This window comes from Neovison vison, chromosome X (assembly GCF_020171115.1).
Source record: "Neovison vison isolate M4711 chromosome X, ASM_NN_V1, whole genome shotgun sequence".
NCBI lineage: Eukaryota > Metazoa > Chordata > Mammalia > Carnivora > Mustelidae > Neogale > Neogale vison.
This window is the reverse complement of record NC_058105.1, coordinates 44858038-44880256: the sequence shown is the minus strand read 5'-3', so window position 1 is coordinate 44880256 and position 22219 is coordinate 44858038. Positions and strand designations below refer to the sequence as shown.

The 22219-nt window shown below is 39.3% G+C and overlaps 1 pseudogene; it reads right to left on the bottom strand.

Moving 5' to 3' along the window:
- Window positions 1-21568: 21568 nt before the first annotated feature.
- LOC122897341 lies at window positions 21569-21842 on the bottom strand (annotated as a pseudogene).
- Window positions 21843-22219: the final 377 nt, after the last annotated feature.

The following is a 22219-nucleotide window of genomic DNA, read 5'->3' as shown; positions in this document are numbered from 1 at the left end:
CAAGCCTGGCACTCCCAGCCCGGGCTGGCGGCAAAATCTCAGTGTGCGATCGCTGCTTGGAACCTCTCTGGCGGTCAGGAGCTCCCAGACAGCCGCCACTGCCTTGGCTTTGGGGACGAGCAAAAGATCCTGCGCCCCCAGGGTCTGCAACTTGAAACCTGCGCTGCCAGCGTCCAAGGGGGAATTTATTCAGCTTCTGCACCCAGACTGAGGCTTCTCTCTGAGACAGAGATCAGAAGTGTTCCAGGGTGCACCTTGACTTCACCAGAGTTGATACATCCAGCTACATCTGTTCAGTCTTCTCCCACAAAAAAGACTAGGAGGAGGAATGCCCAACAGAAGAAAAATACAGAGGATGGACCTTCTGCAACAGAGCTAACAGCTATCAACATAGACAATATGTCGGAAAGAGAATTCAGGCTAACAATTATCCAGGCAATAGCTAGGTTGGAGAAAGCCATGGATGACCAAATAGAATTGATTAGGGCCGAACTGAAAGCGACCAGACAGGATGTTCACAATGTTAGGGCAGAGCTTAAAGCTACCAGGGAGGAGGTTCACAATGCTCTCAATGAGTTCCAATCTAATCTAAACTCTCTCAAAGGTAGGGTAACTGAGACAAAAGATAGAATTAGGGATCTGGAAGACAAACAGATAGAGAGAAAGGATCAGTAGGAAGCCTGGAACAAAAAGCTTAGAACCCACGAAAGCAGAAATCAGGGAAATAAATGATGCCATGAAGCGTTCCAACGTCAGAATTATTGGAATTCCTGAAGGGGAGGAGAAAGAAAGAAGTCTAGAAGATATCGTGGAACAAGTCCTTCATGAAAATTTTCCGAATCTCGCGAATGAAACCAGCGTTCATGTACTAGAGGCTGAACGGTCTCCACCCAAGATTATACACTCCAAAAAAACATCACAACACCTGATAGTCAAATTGAGAAATTATAATTGTAGGTATAATCTCTTGAAAGCCGCCAGGGCAAAGAGGCTCCTTACTTACAGAGGGAAGCCCATCAGAATAACGTCAGACCTGTCCACAGAGACCTGGCAAGCCAGAAGAGGCTGGCAAGATATATTCAGGGCACTAAATGAGAAGAACATGCAGCCAAGAATACTTTATCCAGCAAGACTGACATTCAAAATGGATGGAGAGATAAAGAGTTTCCAAGACCGGCAAGGCTTAAAAGACTATGCAACCACCAAGCCGACACTGCAGGAAATATTAAGGGGGGTTCTATAAAAGAGGAAAAATCCCAAGAATAGCATTGAACAGAAATATAGAGACAGTCTACAGAAAGAAAGACTTCAAAGGTAACTCGATGTCAATAAAAACGTATCTATCAATAATCACTCTCAATGTGAATGGCCTAAATGCACCCATAAAACGGCACAGGGTTGCAGATTGGATAAAACGACAGGACCCATCCCTATGCTGTCTACAAGAGACCCATTTTGAACCTAAAGACACACGCAGACTGAAAGTGAAGGGGTGGAGAAGCATCTTTCATGCCAATGGGACTCAAAAGAAGGCTGGGGTAGCGATTCTCATATCAGATAAATTAGACTTCAAACTAAAGACTGTAGTCAGAGATACAGAAGGACACTACATAATCCTTAAAGGGACTATCCACCAAGATGATCTAACAATTGTAAATATCTATGCTCCCAATATGGGAGCAGCCAATTACTTAAGAAAACTGTTAATCAAGATAAAGAGTCATATTGATATGAATACACTAATTGTAGGAGATCTTAACACGCCTCTTTCAGAATTAGACAGATCATCGAAGCAGAAAATCAATAAAGAAACAAGAGCATTGAATGACACATTGGACCAGATGGACCTCATAGATATATACAGAACATTCCACCCTAAAACAGCAGAATACTCATTCTTCTCAAGTGCACATGGAACCTTCTCCAGAATAGACCACATACTGGGTCACAAATCAGGACTCAACCAATACCAAAAGACTGAGATGATTCCCTGCATATTCTCAGATCACAATGCTTTGAAACTGGAGCTCAATCACAAGGAAAAGTTCTGAAGGAACTCAAACACCTGGAAGCTAAAGACCACCTTGCTTAAGAATGCTTGGATCAACCAGGAGATCAAAGAAGAACTGAAACAATTCATGGAAACCAATGAGAATGAAGACACTTCAGTCCAAAACCTATGGGATACAGCAAAGGCGGTCCTAAGGGGAAAATATATAGCCATCCAAGCCTCGCTCAAAAAATCCAGAACACACCAGCTGTCTCTACACCTTAAAGAACTGGAGGATCAACAACAAATCAAACCAACTCCACACATAAGAAGGGAAATCATCAAGATTAGAGCTGAGATCAATGAGGGAGAAACCAGAGGTACAGTAGAATGTATCAATGAAACTAGAAGCTGGTTTTTTGAAAGAATCAATAAGATCGATAAGCCACTGGCTACACTAATCCAAAAGAAAAGAGAGAAAGCCCAAATTCATAAAATTATGAATGAAAAGGGAGAGATCACAACTAACACCAAGGAAGTAGAAACAATCATCATAAGTTATTACGAACAGTTATATGCCAATAAGCTTAGCAACCTAGATGAAATGGATGCATTCCTGGAAAAATATAAACTACCAAAATTGAACCAGGAAGAAATCGACAACTTGAATAGACTGATATCTAATAACGAGATTGAAGCAGTGATCAAAAACCTCCCAAAAAACAAGAGCCCAGGACCTGACGGATTCCCTGGGGAATTCTACCAAACCTTCAAAGAAGATATAACACTTATTCTCCTGAAGCTGTTTCAAAAAATCGAAGCAGAAGGAAAACTTCCAGACTCTTTCTATGAAGCCAGCATTACCCTGATCCCCAAACCAGGCAAGGATCCTACCAAAAAGGAAAATTTCAGACCAATATCACTGATGAATATGGATGCTAAGATTCTCAACAAGATCCTAGCCATCAGGATCCAACAGCACATTAAAAAGATTATCCACCATGATCAGGTGGGATTCATCCCTGGGCTACAAGGATGGTTCAACATTCGCAAATCAATCAATGTGATACAACAAATTAATATGAGAAGAGAGAAGAACCACATGGTCCTCTCAATTGATGCAGAAAAAGCATTTGACAAAATCCAACATCCGTTCCTGATCAAAACGCTTCAAAGTATAGGGTTAGAGGGAACATTCCTGAACTTCATCAAATCTATCTATGAAAGACCCATAGCAAATATCATCCTCAATGGGAAAAAGCTTGCAGCCTTCCCGTTGAGATCAGGAACAAGACAAGGATGCCCACTTTCACCCCTCTTGTTCAACATAGTATTAGAAGTCCTAGCAACAGCAATCAGACAACAGAAAGAAATAAAAGGTATCCAAATTGGTAATGAAGAAGTCAAACTCTCTCTCTTCGCAGATGACATGATTCTTTATATGGAAAACCCCAAAGACTCCACCCCCAAACTACCAGAACTCATACAGCAATTCAGCAGCGTGGCAGGATACAAAGTCAATGTGCAGAAATCTGTGGCTTTCTTATACACTAACAATGAAAATACAGAAAGGGAAATTAGAGAATCGATTTCATTTACTATAGCACCAAGAACCATAAGATACCTGGGAATAAACCTAACTAAAGAGGTAAAGGATCTGTACTTGAGGAACTATAGAACACTCATGAAAGAAATTGAAGAAGACACAAAAAGATGGAAGACCATTCCATGCTCTTGGATAGGAAGAATAAACATTGTTAAAATGTCTATACTGCCTAGAGCAATCTATACTTTTAATGCCATTCCAATCAAAATTCCACTGGCATTCTTCAAAGAGCTGGAGCAAATAATCCTAAAATTGGTATGGAATCAGAAGAGACCCAGAATCACTAGGGAAATGTTGAAAAACAAAAATAAAGCTGGCGGCATCACCTTACCTGATTTCAAGCTTTATTACAAAGCTGTGATCACCAAGACAGCATGGTACTGGCATAAAAACAGACACATAGACCAGTGGAACAGAGTAGAGAGCCCTGATATGGACCCTCAACTCTATGGTCAATTAATCTTCGACAAAACAGGAAAAAATATACAGTGGAAAAAAGACAGTCTCTTCAATAAATGGTGCTGGGAAAACTGGACAGCTATATGTAGAAGAATGAAACTCGACCATTCTCTTACACCGTACACAAAGATCAACTCAAAATGGATAAAAGACCTCAACGTGAGACAGGAACCTATCAGAATCTTAGAGGAGAACATAGGCAGTAATCTCTTTGATATCAGCCACAGCAACTTCTTTCAAGATACGTCTCCAAAGGCAAAGGAAACAAAAGCGAAAATAAACTTCTGGGACTTCATCAAAATCGAAAGCTTCTGCACAGCAAAGGAAACAGTCAACAAAACAAAGAGGCAACCCACGGAATGGGAGAAGATATTTGCAAATGACAGTACAGACAAAAGGTTGATATCCGGGATCTATAATGAACTCCTCAAACTCAACACACACGAAACAGACAAACACATCAAAAAATGGGCAGAAGATGTGAACAGACACTTCTCCAATCAAGACATACAAATGGCTATCAGACACATGAAAAAATGCTCATCATCATTAGCCCTCAGGGAGATTCAAATTAAAACCACATTGAGATATCACCTTACACCAGTTAGAATGGCTATAATTAACAAAACAGGAAACAACATGTGTTGGAGAGGATGTGGAGAAAGGGGAACCCTCTTCCACTGTTGGTGGGAATGCAAGTTGGTGCAGCCTCTTTGGAGAACAGTGTGGAGATTCCTCAAGAAATTAAAAATAGAGCTTCCCTACGACCCTGCAATTGCACTCCTGGGTATTTACCCCAAAGACACAGATGTCGTGAAAAGAAGGGCCATCTGTACCCCAATGTTTATAGCAGCAATGGCCACAGTCGCCAAACTATGGAAAGAACCAAGATGCCCTTCAACGGATGAATGGATAAGGAAGATGTGGTCCATATACACTATGGAGTATTATGCCTCCATCAGAAAGGATGAATACCCAACTTTTGTAGCAACATGGACGGGACTGGAAGAGATTATGCTGAGTGAAATAAGTCAAGCAGAGAGAGTCAATTATCATATGTTTCACTTATTTGTGGAGCATAACCAATAGCATGGAGGACAAGGGGCGTTAGAGAGGAGTAGGGAATTTGGGTAAATTGGAAGGGGAGGTGAACCATGAGAGACTATGGACTCTGAAAAACAGTCTGAGGGGTTTGAAGTGGCGGGGGGTGGGAGGTTGGGGTACCAGGTGGTGGGTATTATAGAGGGCATGGCTTGCATGGAGCACTGGGTGTGGTGAAAAAATAATGAATACTGTTTTTCTGAAAATAAATAAATTGGAAAAAAAATTAGTCTTATTCTTCAACCTTTTACATATTTTCTATACCCACGAAATAGTTTACGTTTCACTGGGATTATGTAACTTTTAAAGAATTTAAATTCTTTTTAAAGAATTATCCTCTGGAAAGATCTCACCTTGTGCTTTTTCATGAGAGAATTATTTAAACTCATTCATTATTTCTTCGTGTAATCGGCCTAATTAGACTCTTTGTCTCTATTGGGGTCAATTTGAGTAAGTTGTAATTTTCAAAAAATTTTTAATTTTGTCTGTGTTTTTAAAGGTGCAGTTGACTCTTGAACAGCATGTTTGAAGTGCATGGGTCCACTTACATGTGGATCTTTTAAAATAAATCTGTTGGAAAATTTTGAAGATTTGCAACAATTTGAAAAAAAAAACAGATGGATTGTGTAGCCTAGACATACCAAAAGAACTGAGAAAATGTTATTATTATGAGAATGCAGTATGTAATACAGATAACATACAAAATGTATATTAATCAACTGTTATTGTTATTGGTAAGGCTTCTAGTCAACTATAGGATATTAGTAGTTAAGTTTTGGGGGAGTCAAATGTTATACTCCAATTTTCAACTGTGCAGGGGTTCAGCACCCCAACCCCTGTGTTGTTCAATAGTCAATTGTACTTGAATGCAGTTCTGCAAATTTTTCACGTATGGAACTCGGCTCTTTCCTTTCTTTTAAAGACTGTGTCATTTCTTCATGTTTTTGTTATCTTCCCCTCCCCATAAACCTGCGCTTATCTTTATGTATATATTCTACTGCAGTGTTGTTTCTAACCTTTTCACTTCTACTTTTACCTTGAATTATTCTTGCCATCCACATTCTTTTAATCTACATCATGGTTTTTAATCTGGTGTTTTGAATTGAATATATATTTCATTTATTTTCATTTTTATTAATATAGGTATTTAAAGTTTTAAATATTCTCTGACAGCTGCTCTAGCTGTAGTCTAAAATATTGTATTTTCCTTAATTTCTGCAATTTTAATCTATATTTCCATTTGAGTATGACATTTGTCAAACAGCCTAAGGTAAAGTCAATGTTCACAAATGTTCCATGTTCATTTGAATAGTCAGTGTATTGTGTAATACCAAGCTTCAGAGTTCAATATGTCTGTCTATAAGATTTGCCTTTAAGGTTGTTGTTTAGGTCTTCTCTATACTTACCAAATTTTTCTCCACATGAATGTTCTTAGATTGAGGTAAGTATGTTAAAATCATCTATTAGTGTGTTTTTTCATATTTCTCCTTGCACTTCCTATAGTTTAAGCTTTTTAAATATTTTTGTTGTGTGGATAAATAAGTATTAATAACTAACATTTTCTTAGTAAATTTTATCCTTTAGTATTATCAAGTGTGCTTTTTCCTTTTAACCCGTTTTGATTTCTAATCTTCTCTCTTGAATGAAAAAGGCTAGTGCATAAAAGCGTTATCACAGAGCGCCTGGGTGGCTCAGACTATTAAGCGTAGGCCTTCAACTCAGGTCATGATCCTGGGATCCTGGGATTGAGTCCCACATTAGGCCCCCTGCTCAATGGGGAGCCTGCTTCTCCCTCTCCCTCTGCCTCCCCCTGTTTGTGCTCTCTTTCTCTTTGTCAAGTGAATAAATAAAATCTTTGAAAAAATTTGATCAAAATTTTACAAAATAATACATGTAAGTGAACATGTGCTGTGTATTTCACACACACACGTGTGTGTGTGTGTGTGTGTGTGTAGTAGATCCAATTCTTGCTTCCACTTAAATGTGTAGGACCTTATAATAGGGAGATACCCTTTGTGATCCTGGTGAGCCTGACCCAAGTCATCTGTAAAATGGTCATATTGTTACTTAACAGAGCTGTTGTGAAGAGAAAATGAGAAATGAGTAAACATATAGAAAGTGTTTACTATGTCGTACTTCAACAAATATATGTATGGCCTCTTCTGTGTTCTTCCTTCCATAAGTCATGACCTTAACATGACCTCATAGAAACCAATTATATTTAAGGCAGCAGGGAATGGAAATATATATGAGAGAGAAACAGCTGTTGCTGCTTTGTAGTGCAAATCACCTGATTATAGTGTGGAGGAGAAAGCAAATCATTCCCTATTTTATTTAATTTCCTTTCTTACCATCTTTTACCTTCTGCTTGGACATTGAAAGGAGATAGGACAGAATAACAGTATAAAGATGGATCTGCCGTACAACAGACTAACAGGAGACTTGAATTACAAATACCAGATTGAGCCTTGCCTGAAGGATCATGGGTAGTCACTTCCTCTGTGCTGGCCTAAGCCCTAATGTAGAATAAGATTGTATATCCCAATAGTTAGGAACATGGGCTTAGGAATCAGATAAAGTGGGGAGAAAATTTGGCAAATTTAATTACTGGTTTTAGGATATTTACCAAATGTTAAGCCTCTAGATATATTAAACCCATATGTAATATATATATATACTCCTTTCCTTTTACTATTTTAGTTGCACAAGGAAAGTATTCTTTTTTATATAATTTTATTTCATTTTTCCACTGTCCTAAGATTCATTGTTTATGTACCACACCTAGCGATCCATGCAATACATGCCCTCCTTAATATCCATCACCAGGCTAACCCTACCCCCATGTCCCTCCCCTCTAAAACCCTGTTTGTTTCTCAGAGTACACAGTCTCTCATGGTTTGTCTCCCTTTCCAGTTTCCCTCAATTCACTTTTCCTTTCCTTCCCCTAATGTCCTCCATGTTACTCCTTATGTTCCACAAGTAAGTGAAACCATATGATAATTGATTTCTCTGCTTGACTTATTTCACTCAGCATAATCTCCTCCAGTCCCTTCCATGTTGATAAAAAAGTTGGGTATTCATCCTTTCTGATGGCTGCATAATATTCCATTTTGTATGTGGACCACACCTTCTTTATCCATTTGTCTGTTGAAGGGAATCTCGACTCTTTCCACAGTTTGGCAATTGTGGACATTGCTGCTATGAACATTGGGGTTCATATGGCCCTTCTTTCCAGTACATCTGTATCTTTGGGGTAAATACCCAGTAGTGCAATTGCAGGGTCATAGGGTAGCTCTATCTTTAATTTTTTGAGGAATCTCCACACTGTTTTCCAAAGTGGCTGCACCAATTTGCATTCCCACCAACAGTGTAAGAGTGTTCCCCTTTCTCCACATCCTTTCCAACATTTGTTGTTTACTTTTTGTTAATTTTGGCCATTCGAAGTGGTGTAAGTTGGTATCTCAGTGTGGTTTTGATTTGAACTTCCCTGATGGCTAATGATGAACATATTTTTATGTGTCTGCTAGCCATTGCACAAGTTCAAAGTTATTTTAATCCATGTGTGTTGGTTATCCTGGTCCCTAGGTCAAAGGAGCATGTGACTAAAATTTACCCTGAATCCTGTGGTTGAAGCATGTTCCCCTCTGGAAACTGTGGGCTGAACACTGGGTGATCTCATGCAGTTTCTCCCTCTTTCTCCCCTGTGGTTGGTTCTCTGCTTGGCTAACTGGGGGTTAAACTCATGAACTTGGATTTAGTTAAAGGTACCTTTATTTAGAGAGAACAAAAAGAAGCATGTTGAGAAAATACTTTTGTCTCATGACCCTCACTAAATACTGGGAAGTAGAGACACTGTGGGACTGCAGAATATAAGGTTTATTTGAGAGACATGCTTCTCTTCCCTTAGGCATCTGAACGTCCTTGAAGCTATTCAGTTAAGACTGTCATGTGGTACATTCATAAATTAGTTCTAGGACCATCCTATTATTTAATTCCTTTGGCTTAAGGATGTTTCCCATTCTAAGACTGAGCCCATTTCTTATGGGAAAGGCTGGAGATATTTATTTTTTCCGATTACTTTTTTTTTAAACTTTCAAAACCAAGGCACTTTCATTGCAGATAAAAAAGGAAAATACACGAAAGCAAAATGAAAATCATTAGAAACATTTAAAAGTCTACTATTCATGGATAAGTACTAGCAGTTCAATAAATTTGTAATTTTCAGAAATTTTGCCATTCAAATATAGCCATATATAGTTAAGAATAGCAATGAGATGATGTCCTACTTATAGCTTTGTAAACTACTTTTTTACAACAAACATGAAGGTCAACCATGCCAAATAACATAAGCTCATATAATACAAATGCTAGTAGAATCACTGATGGTCCATTCTGATATGATAATAATGATAAGGAAGGTTAATATTATTGTTGATTTCCTCTGTGCCCCAAACTTCTGTAAGTGAGTAAGCTCATTTCAACCTCACTGCAGCCTAGGGGGAAGAGCAATTGTTGCTCAACTTTACACAGCAGAGAATTGAAGCACAGTGAGGGCAGGGCTAGCAAGTCACAAGACTAAGATTTTTTTTAAGGTTATTTATTTATTTATTTGACAGAGAGAGATCACAAGTAGGCAGAGAGGCAGGCAGAGAGAGAGAGAGAGGAGGAAGCAGGCTCCCTGCTGAGCAGAGAGCCCGATGTGGGACTCAATCCCAGGACCCTGAGATCATGACCTGAGCCGAAGACAGCGGCTTTACCCACTGAGCCACCCAGGCGCCCAAGACTAAGATTTGACCAGAATTTGTGTGACTGCTGAGCCCCTACACTTAACCAGTGTACACTACTGCTTTTCATCTTATAAGATCCTCAATCTTACTGTTGAATTAGGGTACAGCAAAAGAAAACTAATTAAGGTCCCATGTTTTTTTTCTTAGCTAACTAGGCAAAAATTTAAAATATTAATCATCAATAGTGTGGTTTGGAATTTGGGGAATGGTGTCCTCTTATACTGTGGAATCTTGTATCTTGTCTTCTTTCCTGGGCTCCAAGGATGTTCTGCTTCTAAAGTGAATGGCTTACTTGTGATTGGGGCAGAAAATGCTTGTTTCCCAGCCATTTTAATATTTTGTGTAATTACAAGAGCAATAGGTGTTTATTATAGTTAAAAGTAGATGACATGGAAAGGGAAATAATACCTCAATGTCCACCGCTCAACATAAAGACCTTTTAATATTTTCATCTGTATCATATTTACCAGAAATATTCTTATGCAGGTATTTATATATTTATGCATGTATGCATACATTTACACATTTATGTGCAAAACACAAGATATCATCTTACATTTAATTTTAACTTGCTTGTCTCACCATAGTAGACTGAATTGTATACTCCCTAAAATATTTCCAAATTCTACCACCCCCTCCATATCTTATTTGTAAATAGTGTCTTTGCAAGTATAGTTATATTAGAGATCTTGAAAAGTGATCATTTTGGATTTAGGATGGTCCTCAAATCCAATGATTGGTGTCCTTATAAATAAGGGAGAGGGGGATTTCACACACACAGGAAGAAGGTTATGTGAAGACAGAGGCAGAGTTATGCTGTCACAAACCAAGGAAAGCCAGTAGTTACCAGACACTGGAAGGTGTAAGGAAGGATTCTTCTCTCCAGGCTGCAGGCTCTAAGAATGGTCCCACCAACATTCAATTTCAAATTTCTCTAGTCTTGAGAACTATGAGATCATAACTTACTGTAGTTCTAAGCCACGAAGTTCCTGTTAATTAGTTATGGCAGCTCTAAGCACTAATGCAGTCATTTATCACATACTCCAAATGTCATTGGTTGTGGATAAACATCAGTCTATATATTATCTTTCATGCCTGAGAAGATAGTAATGCCAGTAAATACATATAAGAAAGACAAATATAAATAAATTTTTCTTATATGCTAATGAATTTTTTTATTGAGTCATCTAATGTTCACAGAACCCCTATGAGGTAGATACTGTTGCTCACCGTCATTTTATAAATGAAAAGCTGAAGGACACAGAGAATAGGGACTTGGCCCAGGACTGCACAGTTAAGGAGCAGGACAGCTTGTCTTTGTATAGCACTACATTCTCTAGAGCCTGGAAACAGTCAAGGATTTGTCATGAAGCAACAGAAGCAGTCTGCAAAAGTTTACATATTTTAGGTAGTCATTAAAAGTAATATTCATATCTTCATATATTTGTACAAATAATGACTTGGTTACAAAAAAGGTGACTTGTGACCTTGGTGAGAGCACTTTCTGTTCTAGGGACAGAAGCTCTAGTGCAGTGAGATAAGAAGTCAGTGGAAAGTGAGGAATGATAACAGGGAATGCAGAAAATGCTTTCTGGAACTTGGATTTTGAGGGGCAGTGGGTGGGGAAGGAGGCAGAGAAGAGAGAGAAAGAAAGAGGGAAGGAGGGAGGTGGGGAGGGAGAGATAGAGAGAAGGTCTATGACTGAATGAGGATGAGGCTAATGGGACATCTCCAGTGGCAGTATGGGTTTTGAGATCAATATATATTTAGTCATAGATGAATGGAAGAATGGATAATTGCATTTCCATTAAATCTTAGTAATTTGTAGGTTGTTGCCTCTCAGAGAGGCAGTGGATAGCAGAAATCCTGATGTGATGTAGCTGAATAATGCATATGCCAAGGACTCTGAAGGCCCCTGCATTGATGACTGTGTGATGGGTCTAGAATTTTCCCGAGCAGCAATCAGGCAAACACCACAGCATGCTACCCTGGTGCCATTTCCACTGAGCTCACCAAATAAGTCAGATAAACCTGTCTTTCCAGCATGGGGGACTGCTTTAGGGTCTGTTCCGGGGCATGATGATGAACAGCTCTTATGAGACTCTGAATCACTCAAGAAAGTAGAGAATATCTGACTCCAAAAATTTGACTCAAGTTATGTCATAGAGATATTTGCTTCCCTCCTCTACATATTTATAATCTCATTAAGAGAAACAACTTTTCACAGTGCCTGTCTTAGCCGTGAGGCTCAGCCAGCACCTACTGTTCTAGCTCAAAATTTAAAGTCCTAGGACATGCCATATAATATAGGCAACTTTTTTCATTTACTCTTTGGAATAGTTCAGTACAAAGGTATGGTGAGTGCCACTTCACAGAGGACCAGGCTCAGGTTGACAGAGCCTAGTAAAGAGTAAGTAAAGCTGTAAAGTCATAATACTATTAAAGGTGAAAAGCAAATTTGAAAGTAAAAAACATAAAGAATTATGTGAAGACATTGGGGAAAGTATTTGCAAATATCTCAGATATGCGTTTAGGAGGCACCATTCTATTAACAACAGATCATTTGGGTCAGGGAGTAGGAGTAGGTCTAGTGGGAGATGCAGGACAATTTCACTTTATAAATGTACTTTAATATATTATTTAGAATGTTGTATTCAGGAAAAATAGTACTTCATAAAAATTTAGAAACAAGAAAGACTTGTGAACAGATTGAGAAATGTGTACATATATTAGATATTTTGTAAAGGTCTCCATTATATTCAATTTCATGGAGAAATGAAGGTAGATAATGAAGTAGATTAAAAACAATTGAATTGGAAGAAATTTAAATCGCGCCGGCCGGCTGCACGAGCCACACCGTCTTTGGGGTGATTCGTGGTGGACGTTTTGAGGGCAACTGACCTGCAGCCTGCACGTCCTGGACTGCCTCCCGTGGAAGCCTGAGCCAGCCGTGTAGCTTTCTCCCTTTGTCTCATAACCATGTCCACCAACGAGAATGCTAATTCACCAGCTGCCCGCCTGTTTAACAGATTCAAGAACAAGGGGAAAGACAGTACAGAAATGAGGCGGCATCGAATAGAAGCTAATGTGGAGCTGAGGAAAGCAAAGGATGACCAGATGCTGAAAAGGAGAAACGTAAGCTCGTTTCCCGATGATGCTACCTCTCCGCTGCAGGAAAACCGCAACAACCAGGGCACTGTAAATTGGTCAGTTGATGACATTGTCAAGGACATAAATAGCAACAATTTGGAAAGCCAGCTCCAGGCTACTCAAGCTGCTAGGAAACTGCTTTCTCGGGAAAAGCAGCCCCCCACAGACAACATAATCCGAGCTGGTTTGATTCCAAAATTTGGTTGGTGTTCTCTCTAAGGCAGACTTTAAGACACAAAAGGAAGCTGTCTGGGCTGTGACCAACTATACAAGTGGTGGGACAGTTGAACAGATTATATACCTCGTCCATTGTGGCATAATCGAACCATTGATGAACCTCTTAACTGCGAAGGATACCAAAATTATTCTGGTCATTCTGGATGCCATTTCCAACATCTTTCAGGCTGCTGAGAAACTAGGTGAAACCAAGAAGCTTAGTATAATGATTGAAGAATGTGGAGGTTTGGACAAAATCGAGGCTCTACAAAACCATGAAAATGAGTCTGTGTACAAAGCTTCATTAAACTTGATTGAGAAGTATTTCTCTGTAGAGGAAGAGGAAGATCAGAATGTTGTGCCAGAAACTACCTCTGAAGGCTATACGTTCCAGGTTCAGGATGGCACTGCTGGGACCTTTAACTTTTAGCTTGTACAGACGACGCAGAAAGTTGTTTGTGGTGTGCTTTGTTTGGTAGAAGTTTGTCTTACTGTTTATCTACTAAGAACTCTTTTTAAATGTGTTTTGTTATTGTAGCACTTTTTACAACAAAACTCTATTTGACCAGTTCCAAACTGTAAAAACTGCATGAAGCTCCTCCTCCCAGTGGGTTTCTTATTTCTATGTGGACTCTCCTCTCTTGCAGTGTCCTGTAAATAAAGATTAAATTCCACCCTTTTCTTTAAAAAAAAAAAAAATTGAATTGACTGTGTGTGTAATTCAGACTGGAGCAGGACTTTTAATCTCAGGTTTAGATATCCCAGAATATGTGCTTTTTTATATCCTAGAAAAGCGATAGATGCAGAGGGATTGTCCCAGTTAAAAACTCGAAGAAACACTGGCTGATACCATGAAGTCATTCTCCCAAACTTCTACCCCCTTCCCCCTTGCTCAGCTCTTTATCTGAAACTTCACAGCTGCAGTACTAGATCTCCCCACCAGGTGGCAACCCATTCATTCCCATAAATGTTCTTTTTTCAATGAAAAAGAATACGTCTGGCAGAGTAAAAAATACCATGAAACGGACTATGTACTATATGAAACCAATTCTGTTTGGAAAATTCATAAGTATATTAAAGAAGTTCCATCTACTGTTGACTCCAAATCTATATCACGTTCATTGATTTACCTCTTCCCTCATCACTGTCAAATGATGTGCCCTGTAGGTTGTACATAGGGCTTTCTACCGGAAAACACAATGCTCACATTACATTACTCCACCCCCGTACAGACAATTCAGACCTTCTCTTCCACCCTACCCCTTCTGTCATCCCCTATGACACAGGACACACCTGCCCAGACCCCGCTCTGACGCTCCATTCTCTCTCAGTCACCTCCCGCCTGTCCTGAGCTGTCAGTGGTCCACCAAACACTGCCAAGGCACGCCACTGCCAAGGGGAGCCACTGCCACCTGGTGTTTCATCATCTGCAGACCCCGGAGTACGTTTTTACAGTATTCTTTTATATTATCAGGATTCCCCCCCCCGGGGGGGCAGAATTAGAATCATTCTGTAGATAACTTCATAGCCTGGATTTTAAGGGAGGTAAGGGAGGGTATTGCCTTGGGTGGGGGTGGGGGGGCTCTTTAAAGAAACGTCTTTTTAAAGAAATAAGAAAATGGCGATACGTTGGTGCCACCTCGTGAAAGAAGACTGAACTGCACCTTGACTATTGTGGAACAGGAAACTGGGAGGGAAGTGCCCAAACCTACCACGCAGAACTTCCTGGAACTCTGGGAGGAAAGGGGCATTCTTAGGATTAAACTCTAGCTTGTACTGATCGTGCTGCAGTACAATCTTCTTCTATACCCAAGCACTGAATTCTGTCGTGGGGGAAAGGAAATTCTTTCCTTTTGGGAAAATACCTGTTTGCCTCCATTTGAACAATCATTTCAACATTCCTGATCTATACCTGCGACAAAGAGATGGTTGCTGAGTTGGCAAGTGTAATTTCTGTGGAAGCATGAGGAAATACAGCCCAGTTAGATTTGAGATGAATACTAAGTTTGACGACAGGTGCAGTGGGATGTGAATGAGTATTGAGAATTCATAGAATTTTGCTGCTAAGGGGAGAATATATGTAAAGAGGACAATAACTAAATATGTGGAGAAAAGCCCAGGGCATTAATGAATATTTTAAAGTTATCGATGATAAGAGAATTGAGCAAGTTGCAGTCTTCATGGGAAGGAGCCATCTCTTCTTAGACTTAACATCTGTATTTACTACCCCACCATTTCAGCACTTTACTTCTTTTTCTTTTTCAATCTGAAGAAGGCTAAAGCTTAGCCAGAGGGATGGTGTAGAGTTTGGTCCTAATGCCTGTTAACTGGACAGATGAATGGATGGATGGATGGATGCAGGAGGTGTTAAACATGTGTTGAGAAGTCACTGATTTTTACATATCAGGACAGAGCTCTTCACGTAGTTGATGAAACCATGGTGTTGTGTGGCTGTAAGGATACAGCTCCTCAGGACTCAGTAACTGATGACTGAAAGATGGGAGGCATTTCCTATGTGAAGGACCAGCTTGAGTATCCTAGATACATGAAGTCATTGTGGCAACTGTGGTGACATTTTAATTCAGACAGACCCGGCCTGGCAAGAAAAGCATATCCTGCCTTTTAGGTGTTCAGGACTCAGCTGAGGGATGGGTCCCCACAGTAGGGACAAACTGCTCTAGGGTGTGGGGAGACAAAGGGATCCCAGATATAAGTCAATTATTTCCCATTTTGGGACTGGGTGGCCCTGTCTTGCAGATAAAGCCATTGGGATATGGCCCGGTTCCAGTGAGTGTTGGTCCTGCTCAAGGGTTGTCCTGGAACTGCTTTCCTCTTAAGGCGGGGGTGCAGGAGGGAAGACAAATAATGACACTGAGCTCCATCTTACCCCAGTTTAAAATGGGAATAAGAATACTTAACTCAGGATTGCTGAGAAAATTTAGTGATTTACACAGGAGCAAGTCTATGGCCCTGTGGTTATTGTAGGATCATGAATGCCTGAATGAATTCAGGCCACTTCTTATTCCTTTCCAACTTTGTTTTTATGGAATAGATAGGGAAAGAAGAAGAAAAAGGACATGTGAGAAGTCCATTATAGTATGTGGTTGTTTTGACCATGACGCATTTTATCAGTCTCATTGTCACTAACCTACTACCCTAGCATGGTGCTGGGCACTTAGTTACATCAATGAAGTATATTGGTAGCTGGATCTGTCTCTCCCTATGCAGCTTCTCATGCTTGTGCCCAGCTCATATCAGGTGCCCAAAGGGGGCAGTTTCTGAGAAACTGTGTCCTGATGGCTGCTGATGATTCTACACCAGATTTAAGGCCAAAGTCCTCAGGAGAGTGTAACACCTCACATACTTGGTGGTATATGATGCCTGGATCAAGTGATTTCACAGATATAAATAATAAATTCCCATGTTGTGGGAGATGCCTGGGTGGCTTAGTGAGTTAAGCATTTGCCTTTGGCTCAGGTCTTGATTCCCCCACTTTGGGCTCCTTGCCCAGCGGGAAGTCTGCTTCTCTCCCTTCCTCTCTGCCTGTCGTTCCTCCTGCCAGTGCTTGCTCGCTCTCTCTCTCTCTCTCTCCCTCCTTCTCTGAAAATAAAGAAATAAAAATCTTTATTTTTTAAAAGATTTTATTTATTTATTTGGCAGAGAGAGAGAGAGATCACAAGTAGGCAGAGAGGCAGACAGAGAGAGGGGGAAAAACAGGCTCCCTGCTGAGCAGAGAGCCTGATGCAGGGCTCGATCCCAGGACCCTGAGACCATGACCTGAGACCATGACCTGAGCTGAAAGCAAAGGCTTAATCTCTGAGCCACCCAGGCGCCCCTAAAATCTTTATTTTTTTAAAGCATGTTGTGGAATACCTCCTGTGAGGTTCACAAACTAACCTAAAAGTAGAGAAACTGTTTTGATCTCATGATAGGAGAAGAGGTTTAGCAGGTGGAAGTTCATTCCATCAGCAGCTACATGCTGTGTAGCAGCCCTCATGAGCAGTCTTAGAGATGCCTTTCATTGCTGAAAAGCAATAAATTGTCCATTTGGAGAACAAAGCAAGTCTTTAATATGCATTTTTAGAAATATACCTAAATTGTTCTTTTTTTTTTCCTTCTTTTTTTTTTCAAGATTTTATCTATTTGACAGAGAGAGGTTACAAGCAGGCAGAGAGGCAGGCAGAGAGAGAGGAGGAAGCAGGCTCCCCACTGAGCAGAGAGCCCGACGCGGGACTCGATCCCAGGACCCCGAGATCACGACCCGAGCCGAAGGCAGCGGCTCAACCCACCGAGCCACCCAGGCGCCCCCCTAAATTGTTCTTGCCACGTATAGATAACATTCAATTTTCACATATTTCAGAGATGGATGCAGAAATATGCAGTTTTTAGATCCTCCAAGCAAATTCACATTGTAACATAGATTCTCTCCTGATACATGTTTTCTTCCATCATATAATAAAATATTTTAAAGAGCCAGAAATTTTCGAAGAGTTAGTTAAAATGTCAGTTACTACGATTTAGTATTTAAAAAAATATGTATTACCCTAGACTTTGCCTTATTGTAATGATAGCCACTTTCCATAAAATTACCAGTTACTCTTAAATACTATAATTTTACTTGGGATATCGTATTTTTGTATCTGTACCTCAGAAGGCAAGGGACATCACCTCTCCCTTAATATTTGGTTAAGTTTCACTGCAAATGATTACTTCTTTTTTGGTTATATGTAGTGTGGATCAATTTGATTAGATATAGTGTGGGTCTGTTAATACTGTAAGAACATAACCATGGGAATCTTCCATCTGATTAATTGCATCAGAGATGTGTGAATATATAAATAAATGTTAAATAATTCATTGAACTGTGGTTGATACTGTGCATATTTAAAGTATATGCTCTAGTAAGTTTTAATATAGGTATGCACCTGTGAATTCAACACTACAGTCAAGATAATGAGCATAACCATTGTTTCAAAAACCTTTGTGCTCCTTTGTAATGCCCCCATCTACCTTTCTCCAGGCTTGCTCTCCACATCACCAGACCCTATCCCCAGGCAACTACTGATTATCTGTCAGTATGGATTAGGTTTTTTTCCCTATAATTTTATGTAAATGGAATCATAAAATGTGTATTCTTTTTTGTCAGTTTGCTTCCTTTAACCTAATTATTTCTAGATTTGTTTGTTGCATATATGATTATTTCCTTTTTATTATTGACTAATGTTGCATTATGTGGATATATATAATTTATTCTATCCATTCAACTGGTAATAGATATTTGGGCTTTTTCCCAATCTGGGGCTCTTGTAGATGAAGAAGCTATGAATATGTGTGTAATCTTTGCTTGGACATATCTTCTCTTAGGTAAATATGTTTACAGTGCGAAAACTGGATAATATGGCATACAGAATGGAATCATATGGGAACAAGCGAACAGTTTTCCAAAAAGGTTGCACTAATTTTCATTGCCGCCAGCAGTGTATGGATGGGAGTTGCATCCTCCACAGCCCTGTTGGAACATGGTATGATCAATATTTTTATTGTATCCATTCTCAGAGGGGCTTAGTGGGATTACATTTCCCTAATGACTAGTGATCATCAGCATCTTTTCATGTGCTTATTTGACATTTGTATATCTCTTTTGGTGACTTTCAAACATGTTATCCAGTTACTTATTGTAGTGTCTGTTTCTTCTCTTTTTTAAAATCTTAATTCCAGTGAGTGACGTACAATGTTATACTAGTTTCAGTTGTACAGTATAGTGACTCAACGATTCCCTGTATTACTTAGTAATCACCAAGTTAAGTATACTCTTAATCCCCTTAACCTATTTCACCCATGCTCCTCCCCACCTCACCTCTGGTAACCATCAGTTTTTTCTCTATACCTAAGAGACTGTTTCTTGGTTTGTCTCTTTTTTCCCCTTGTTTATTTATTTTGCTTCTTAAATTCCACATATAATCACATGGTATTTTTCTTTCTCTTACTGCTTTTTTCACTTAACATTATACTCTCTAGATCCATTTATGTAATTGCAAATGGCAAGACTTCATTCTCTTTTGGCTGAATAATATTCCTCTCTCTCTCTCTCTATATATATATATACATATATATATATATACATATATATATACACACAACACACATACACACATATGTGTGTATATATGTGTCCATATGTATACATACAATACACACATATATGTATGTATGTGTGTGTATAATGTAAGAAAGTGGTCCAGTTTCATTCTTTTGCTTGTAGCTGTCTAGTCTTCCCAACACCATTTGTTGAAAAGACTCTTTTTCCCATTGTATCTTCTTGCCTCCTTTGTCAAAGATTAATTGACAATATAATTGGGGGGGTTATTTTGGGGTTTTCTGTTCTGTTTCATTGATCTATGTGTCTGTATTTGGGTCATTACCGTACTCTTTTGATCAATACATATTTGAAGTCTGAAATTGTGATACTTCTGTTTTGTTTTTCTTTTTCAAGATTGCTTTGGCTATTCAGGGTCTTTTTGGTTCCATACAAATTTTGGGATTGTTCTAGTTCTGTGGAAAATGCTGTTGGTATTTTGATAGGGATTGCATTAAATGTGTATGTGTAATTGCTTTGGGTAATGTAGACACTTTCACAGTATTTATTTTTCTAATCTGTGAGCATGGAATGTCTTTCCATTTCTTTGTGTCATCTTCAATATCTTTCATCAGTGTTTTTTGGTTTTCAGAGTAGAGTTCTTTCACCCCTTTGATTAAGTTTATTCCTAGATATGTTGTTATGTGGTGCAAATGTAAATCGGATTGTTTTCTTAATTCCTCTTTATGCTGCTTCATTATTAGTGTGTAGAAAATGCAGTGGATTTCTGTACATTGATTTTGTATCCTGCAAATTTACTGAGTTCATTTAACAGTTCTAGTAGTTTTCTGGTGGAGTCCTAGAGTTTTCTATGTCATCTGCAAATAGAGAAAGTTTTATCAATTTGGGTACCTTTTATTTCTTTTTATTGTCTCATTGCTGTGGCTAGGACTTCCTATGTTGAATAAAAGTGATGAGTAGAGGGCACCTGGATGGCTCAGGGGGTTAAGCCTCTGCCTTCGGCTCAGGTCATGGTCTTAGGGTCCTGGGATCAAGCCCTGCATCGCGCTCTCTGCTCAGTGGGGAGCCTGCCCCCCCACTCTCTGCCTGCCTCTCTGCCTGCTTGTGATCTCTGTCTGTCAAATAAGTAAATAAATAAATAAAATCTTTTTTTTTAAAGTGGTGAGTAGACACCCTTGTCTTGATCCTGATGTTAGGGGAAAAACTTTCCTTTTCTTCATTGAGTATGAAGCTGGCTGTGGGCTGTTTATACATGGCCTTCATTATGTTGATATTGGTAGGTATGTATTTATTGCCATTTTGTGTTTGTTTTTGTAGTTCTTCTCTGTTCCTTTCTTCTCTTGCTCTCTTTCATGGTTTGCTGGCTTTCTTTAGTGATATACTTGGATTCCTTTCTCTTTATTTTTTGCATATCTATCATTTGTTTTTGATTTGTTGTTACCATTCAGTTTGTATATAATGTCTTTTTTATTGCTAATGAAAATAAGTTTTATTACATTGAGTAATAAGTGCATACAAAGATGTGAATGGTCTTATGCATTTTCTTCCAGATGTTTGGATCAACTTACAGGAAAGGTGTAACTGAAATCCATACACTGTCTTAATAGAAAAATTTTCAGGGGTTCTTATTAGGTTAGATTTGGTAGGTTGCTCTTTCTTCTGCATTTTATAACTTGTGCATTTTTAAAACTGACGTTAAAGCACTGATAGTCATACAAGCAAATGCTTAAGCACAAAAGAAGTTACATTAAATGGAATCCACAGCAAGTGGCAAACATACACACTAAAAACAAAACCCTCAGAGTTGTTGTATCAGCTTATGAAAAAGAACAAAGAATAATCTGGGTAACATAGCTGTATTTAAAAGATAGGATAAAAGGGAGACACTATTATTTTTGCTGTGAGATAAGTATCTTTTATGTGCATCTTTCAAATCAATACTTTTTTAAAAATCCTGGGTAGTTCCAGCTATTCAAAATGTAAATCCTAGTCAGCTGCAAAATATTTCTCAGTCTCAGAGCCTCTTCAACTATGGGAGGGATATGGGAAGGAGAAAACAAACTGTTACCATTTTGAAAACAAGAGTCTCATCTGAACATGGGAGATGAGCTGTAACTTCTCACTCTGGAAGAAGATGGAAAATCTTTTGCACGAACAGGCAGCTAGGATCTGGCATTCCATTCAGTTTTGACCAAGCACTCTCACACCAGCCCTCTGGTGTGAATAATGCCTCATTATACTCTCTTCATGGCACCCTTCTTCCCTGCATATATGGGTCTAATTTCCTTCCCCCAACTCCTCAATGATGGCTAGCAACTCAGCCTACTCAGCATATTTGCCTTGGGGTACCTGGCTGTTCTCAGTTCCCTGGCTGTAGCCTAGAGATGGTAGCCCATAGTCACTTAGCAGTTGATGGTACTGTGAGGATGTTGCCATACTAGGGAATGGCAGGTGGACACTCCCAGTGGTGTTGATGGAAGCCACGGACATGTGTATAGAACATCTTATACATGCAGCAGTCTATATTAAGTTGATGGTCGCTTCAGCTTCAATCCATTTTTACTCCTCTCCCCCAGCGTTTTAGGTATATGGTGTTATATTTAACACCTGCTTATGAATCCCTCGACTGATTTTTACAGAAATACAACTTTTTACTGATTTTGTGCTTCCTACTTTTCTTACTCTTACTTAGTCTTTCTTTTCCAACTCATGAAATTTGGCCCCTCTCACTTTCAAAGACAAATGTTATGGGGATTTGTCTTTCCTTTGTGGGCTTCCTGGTGTGATAGTCTGTTTCTTTCCCCTCTCCATGC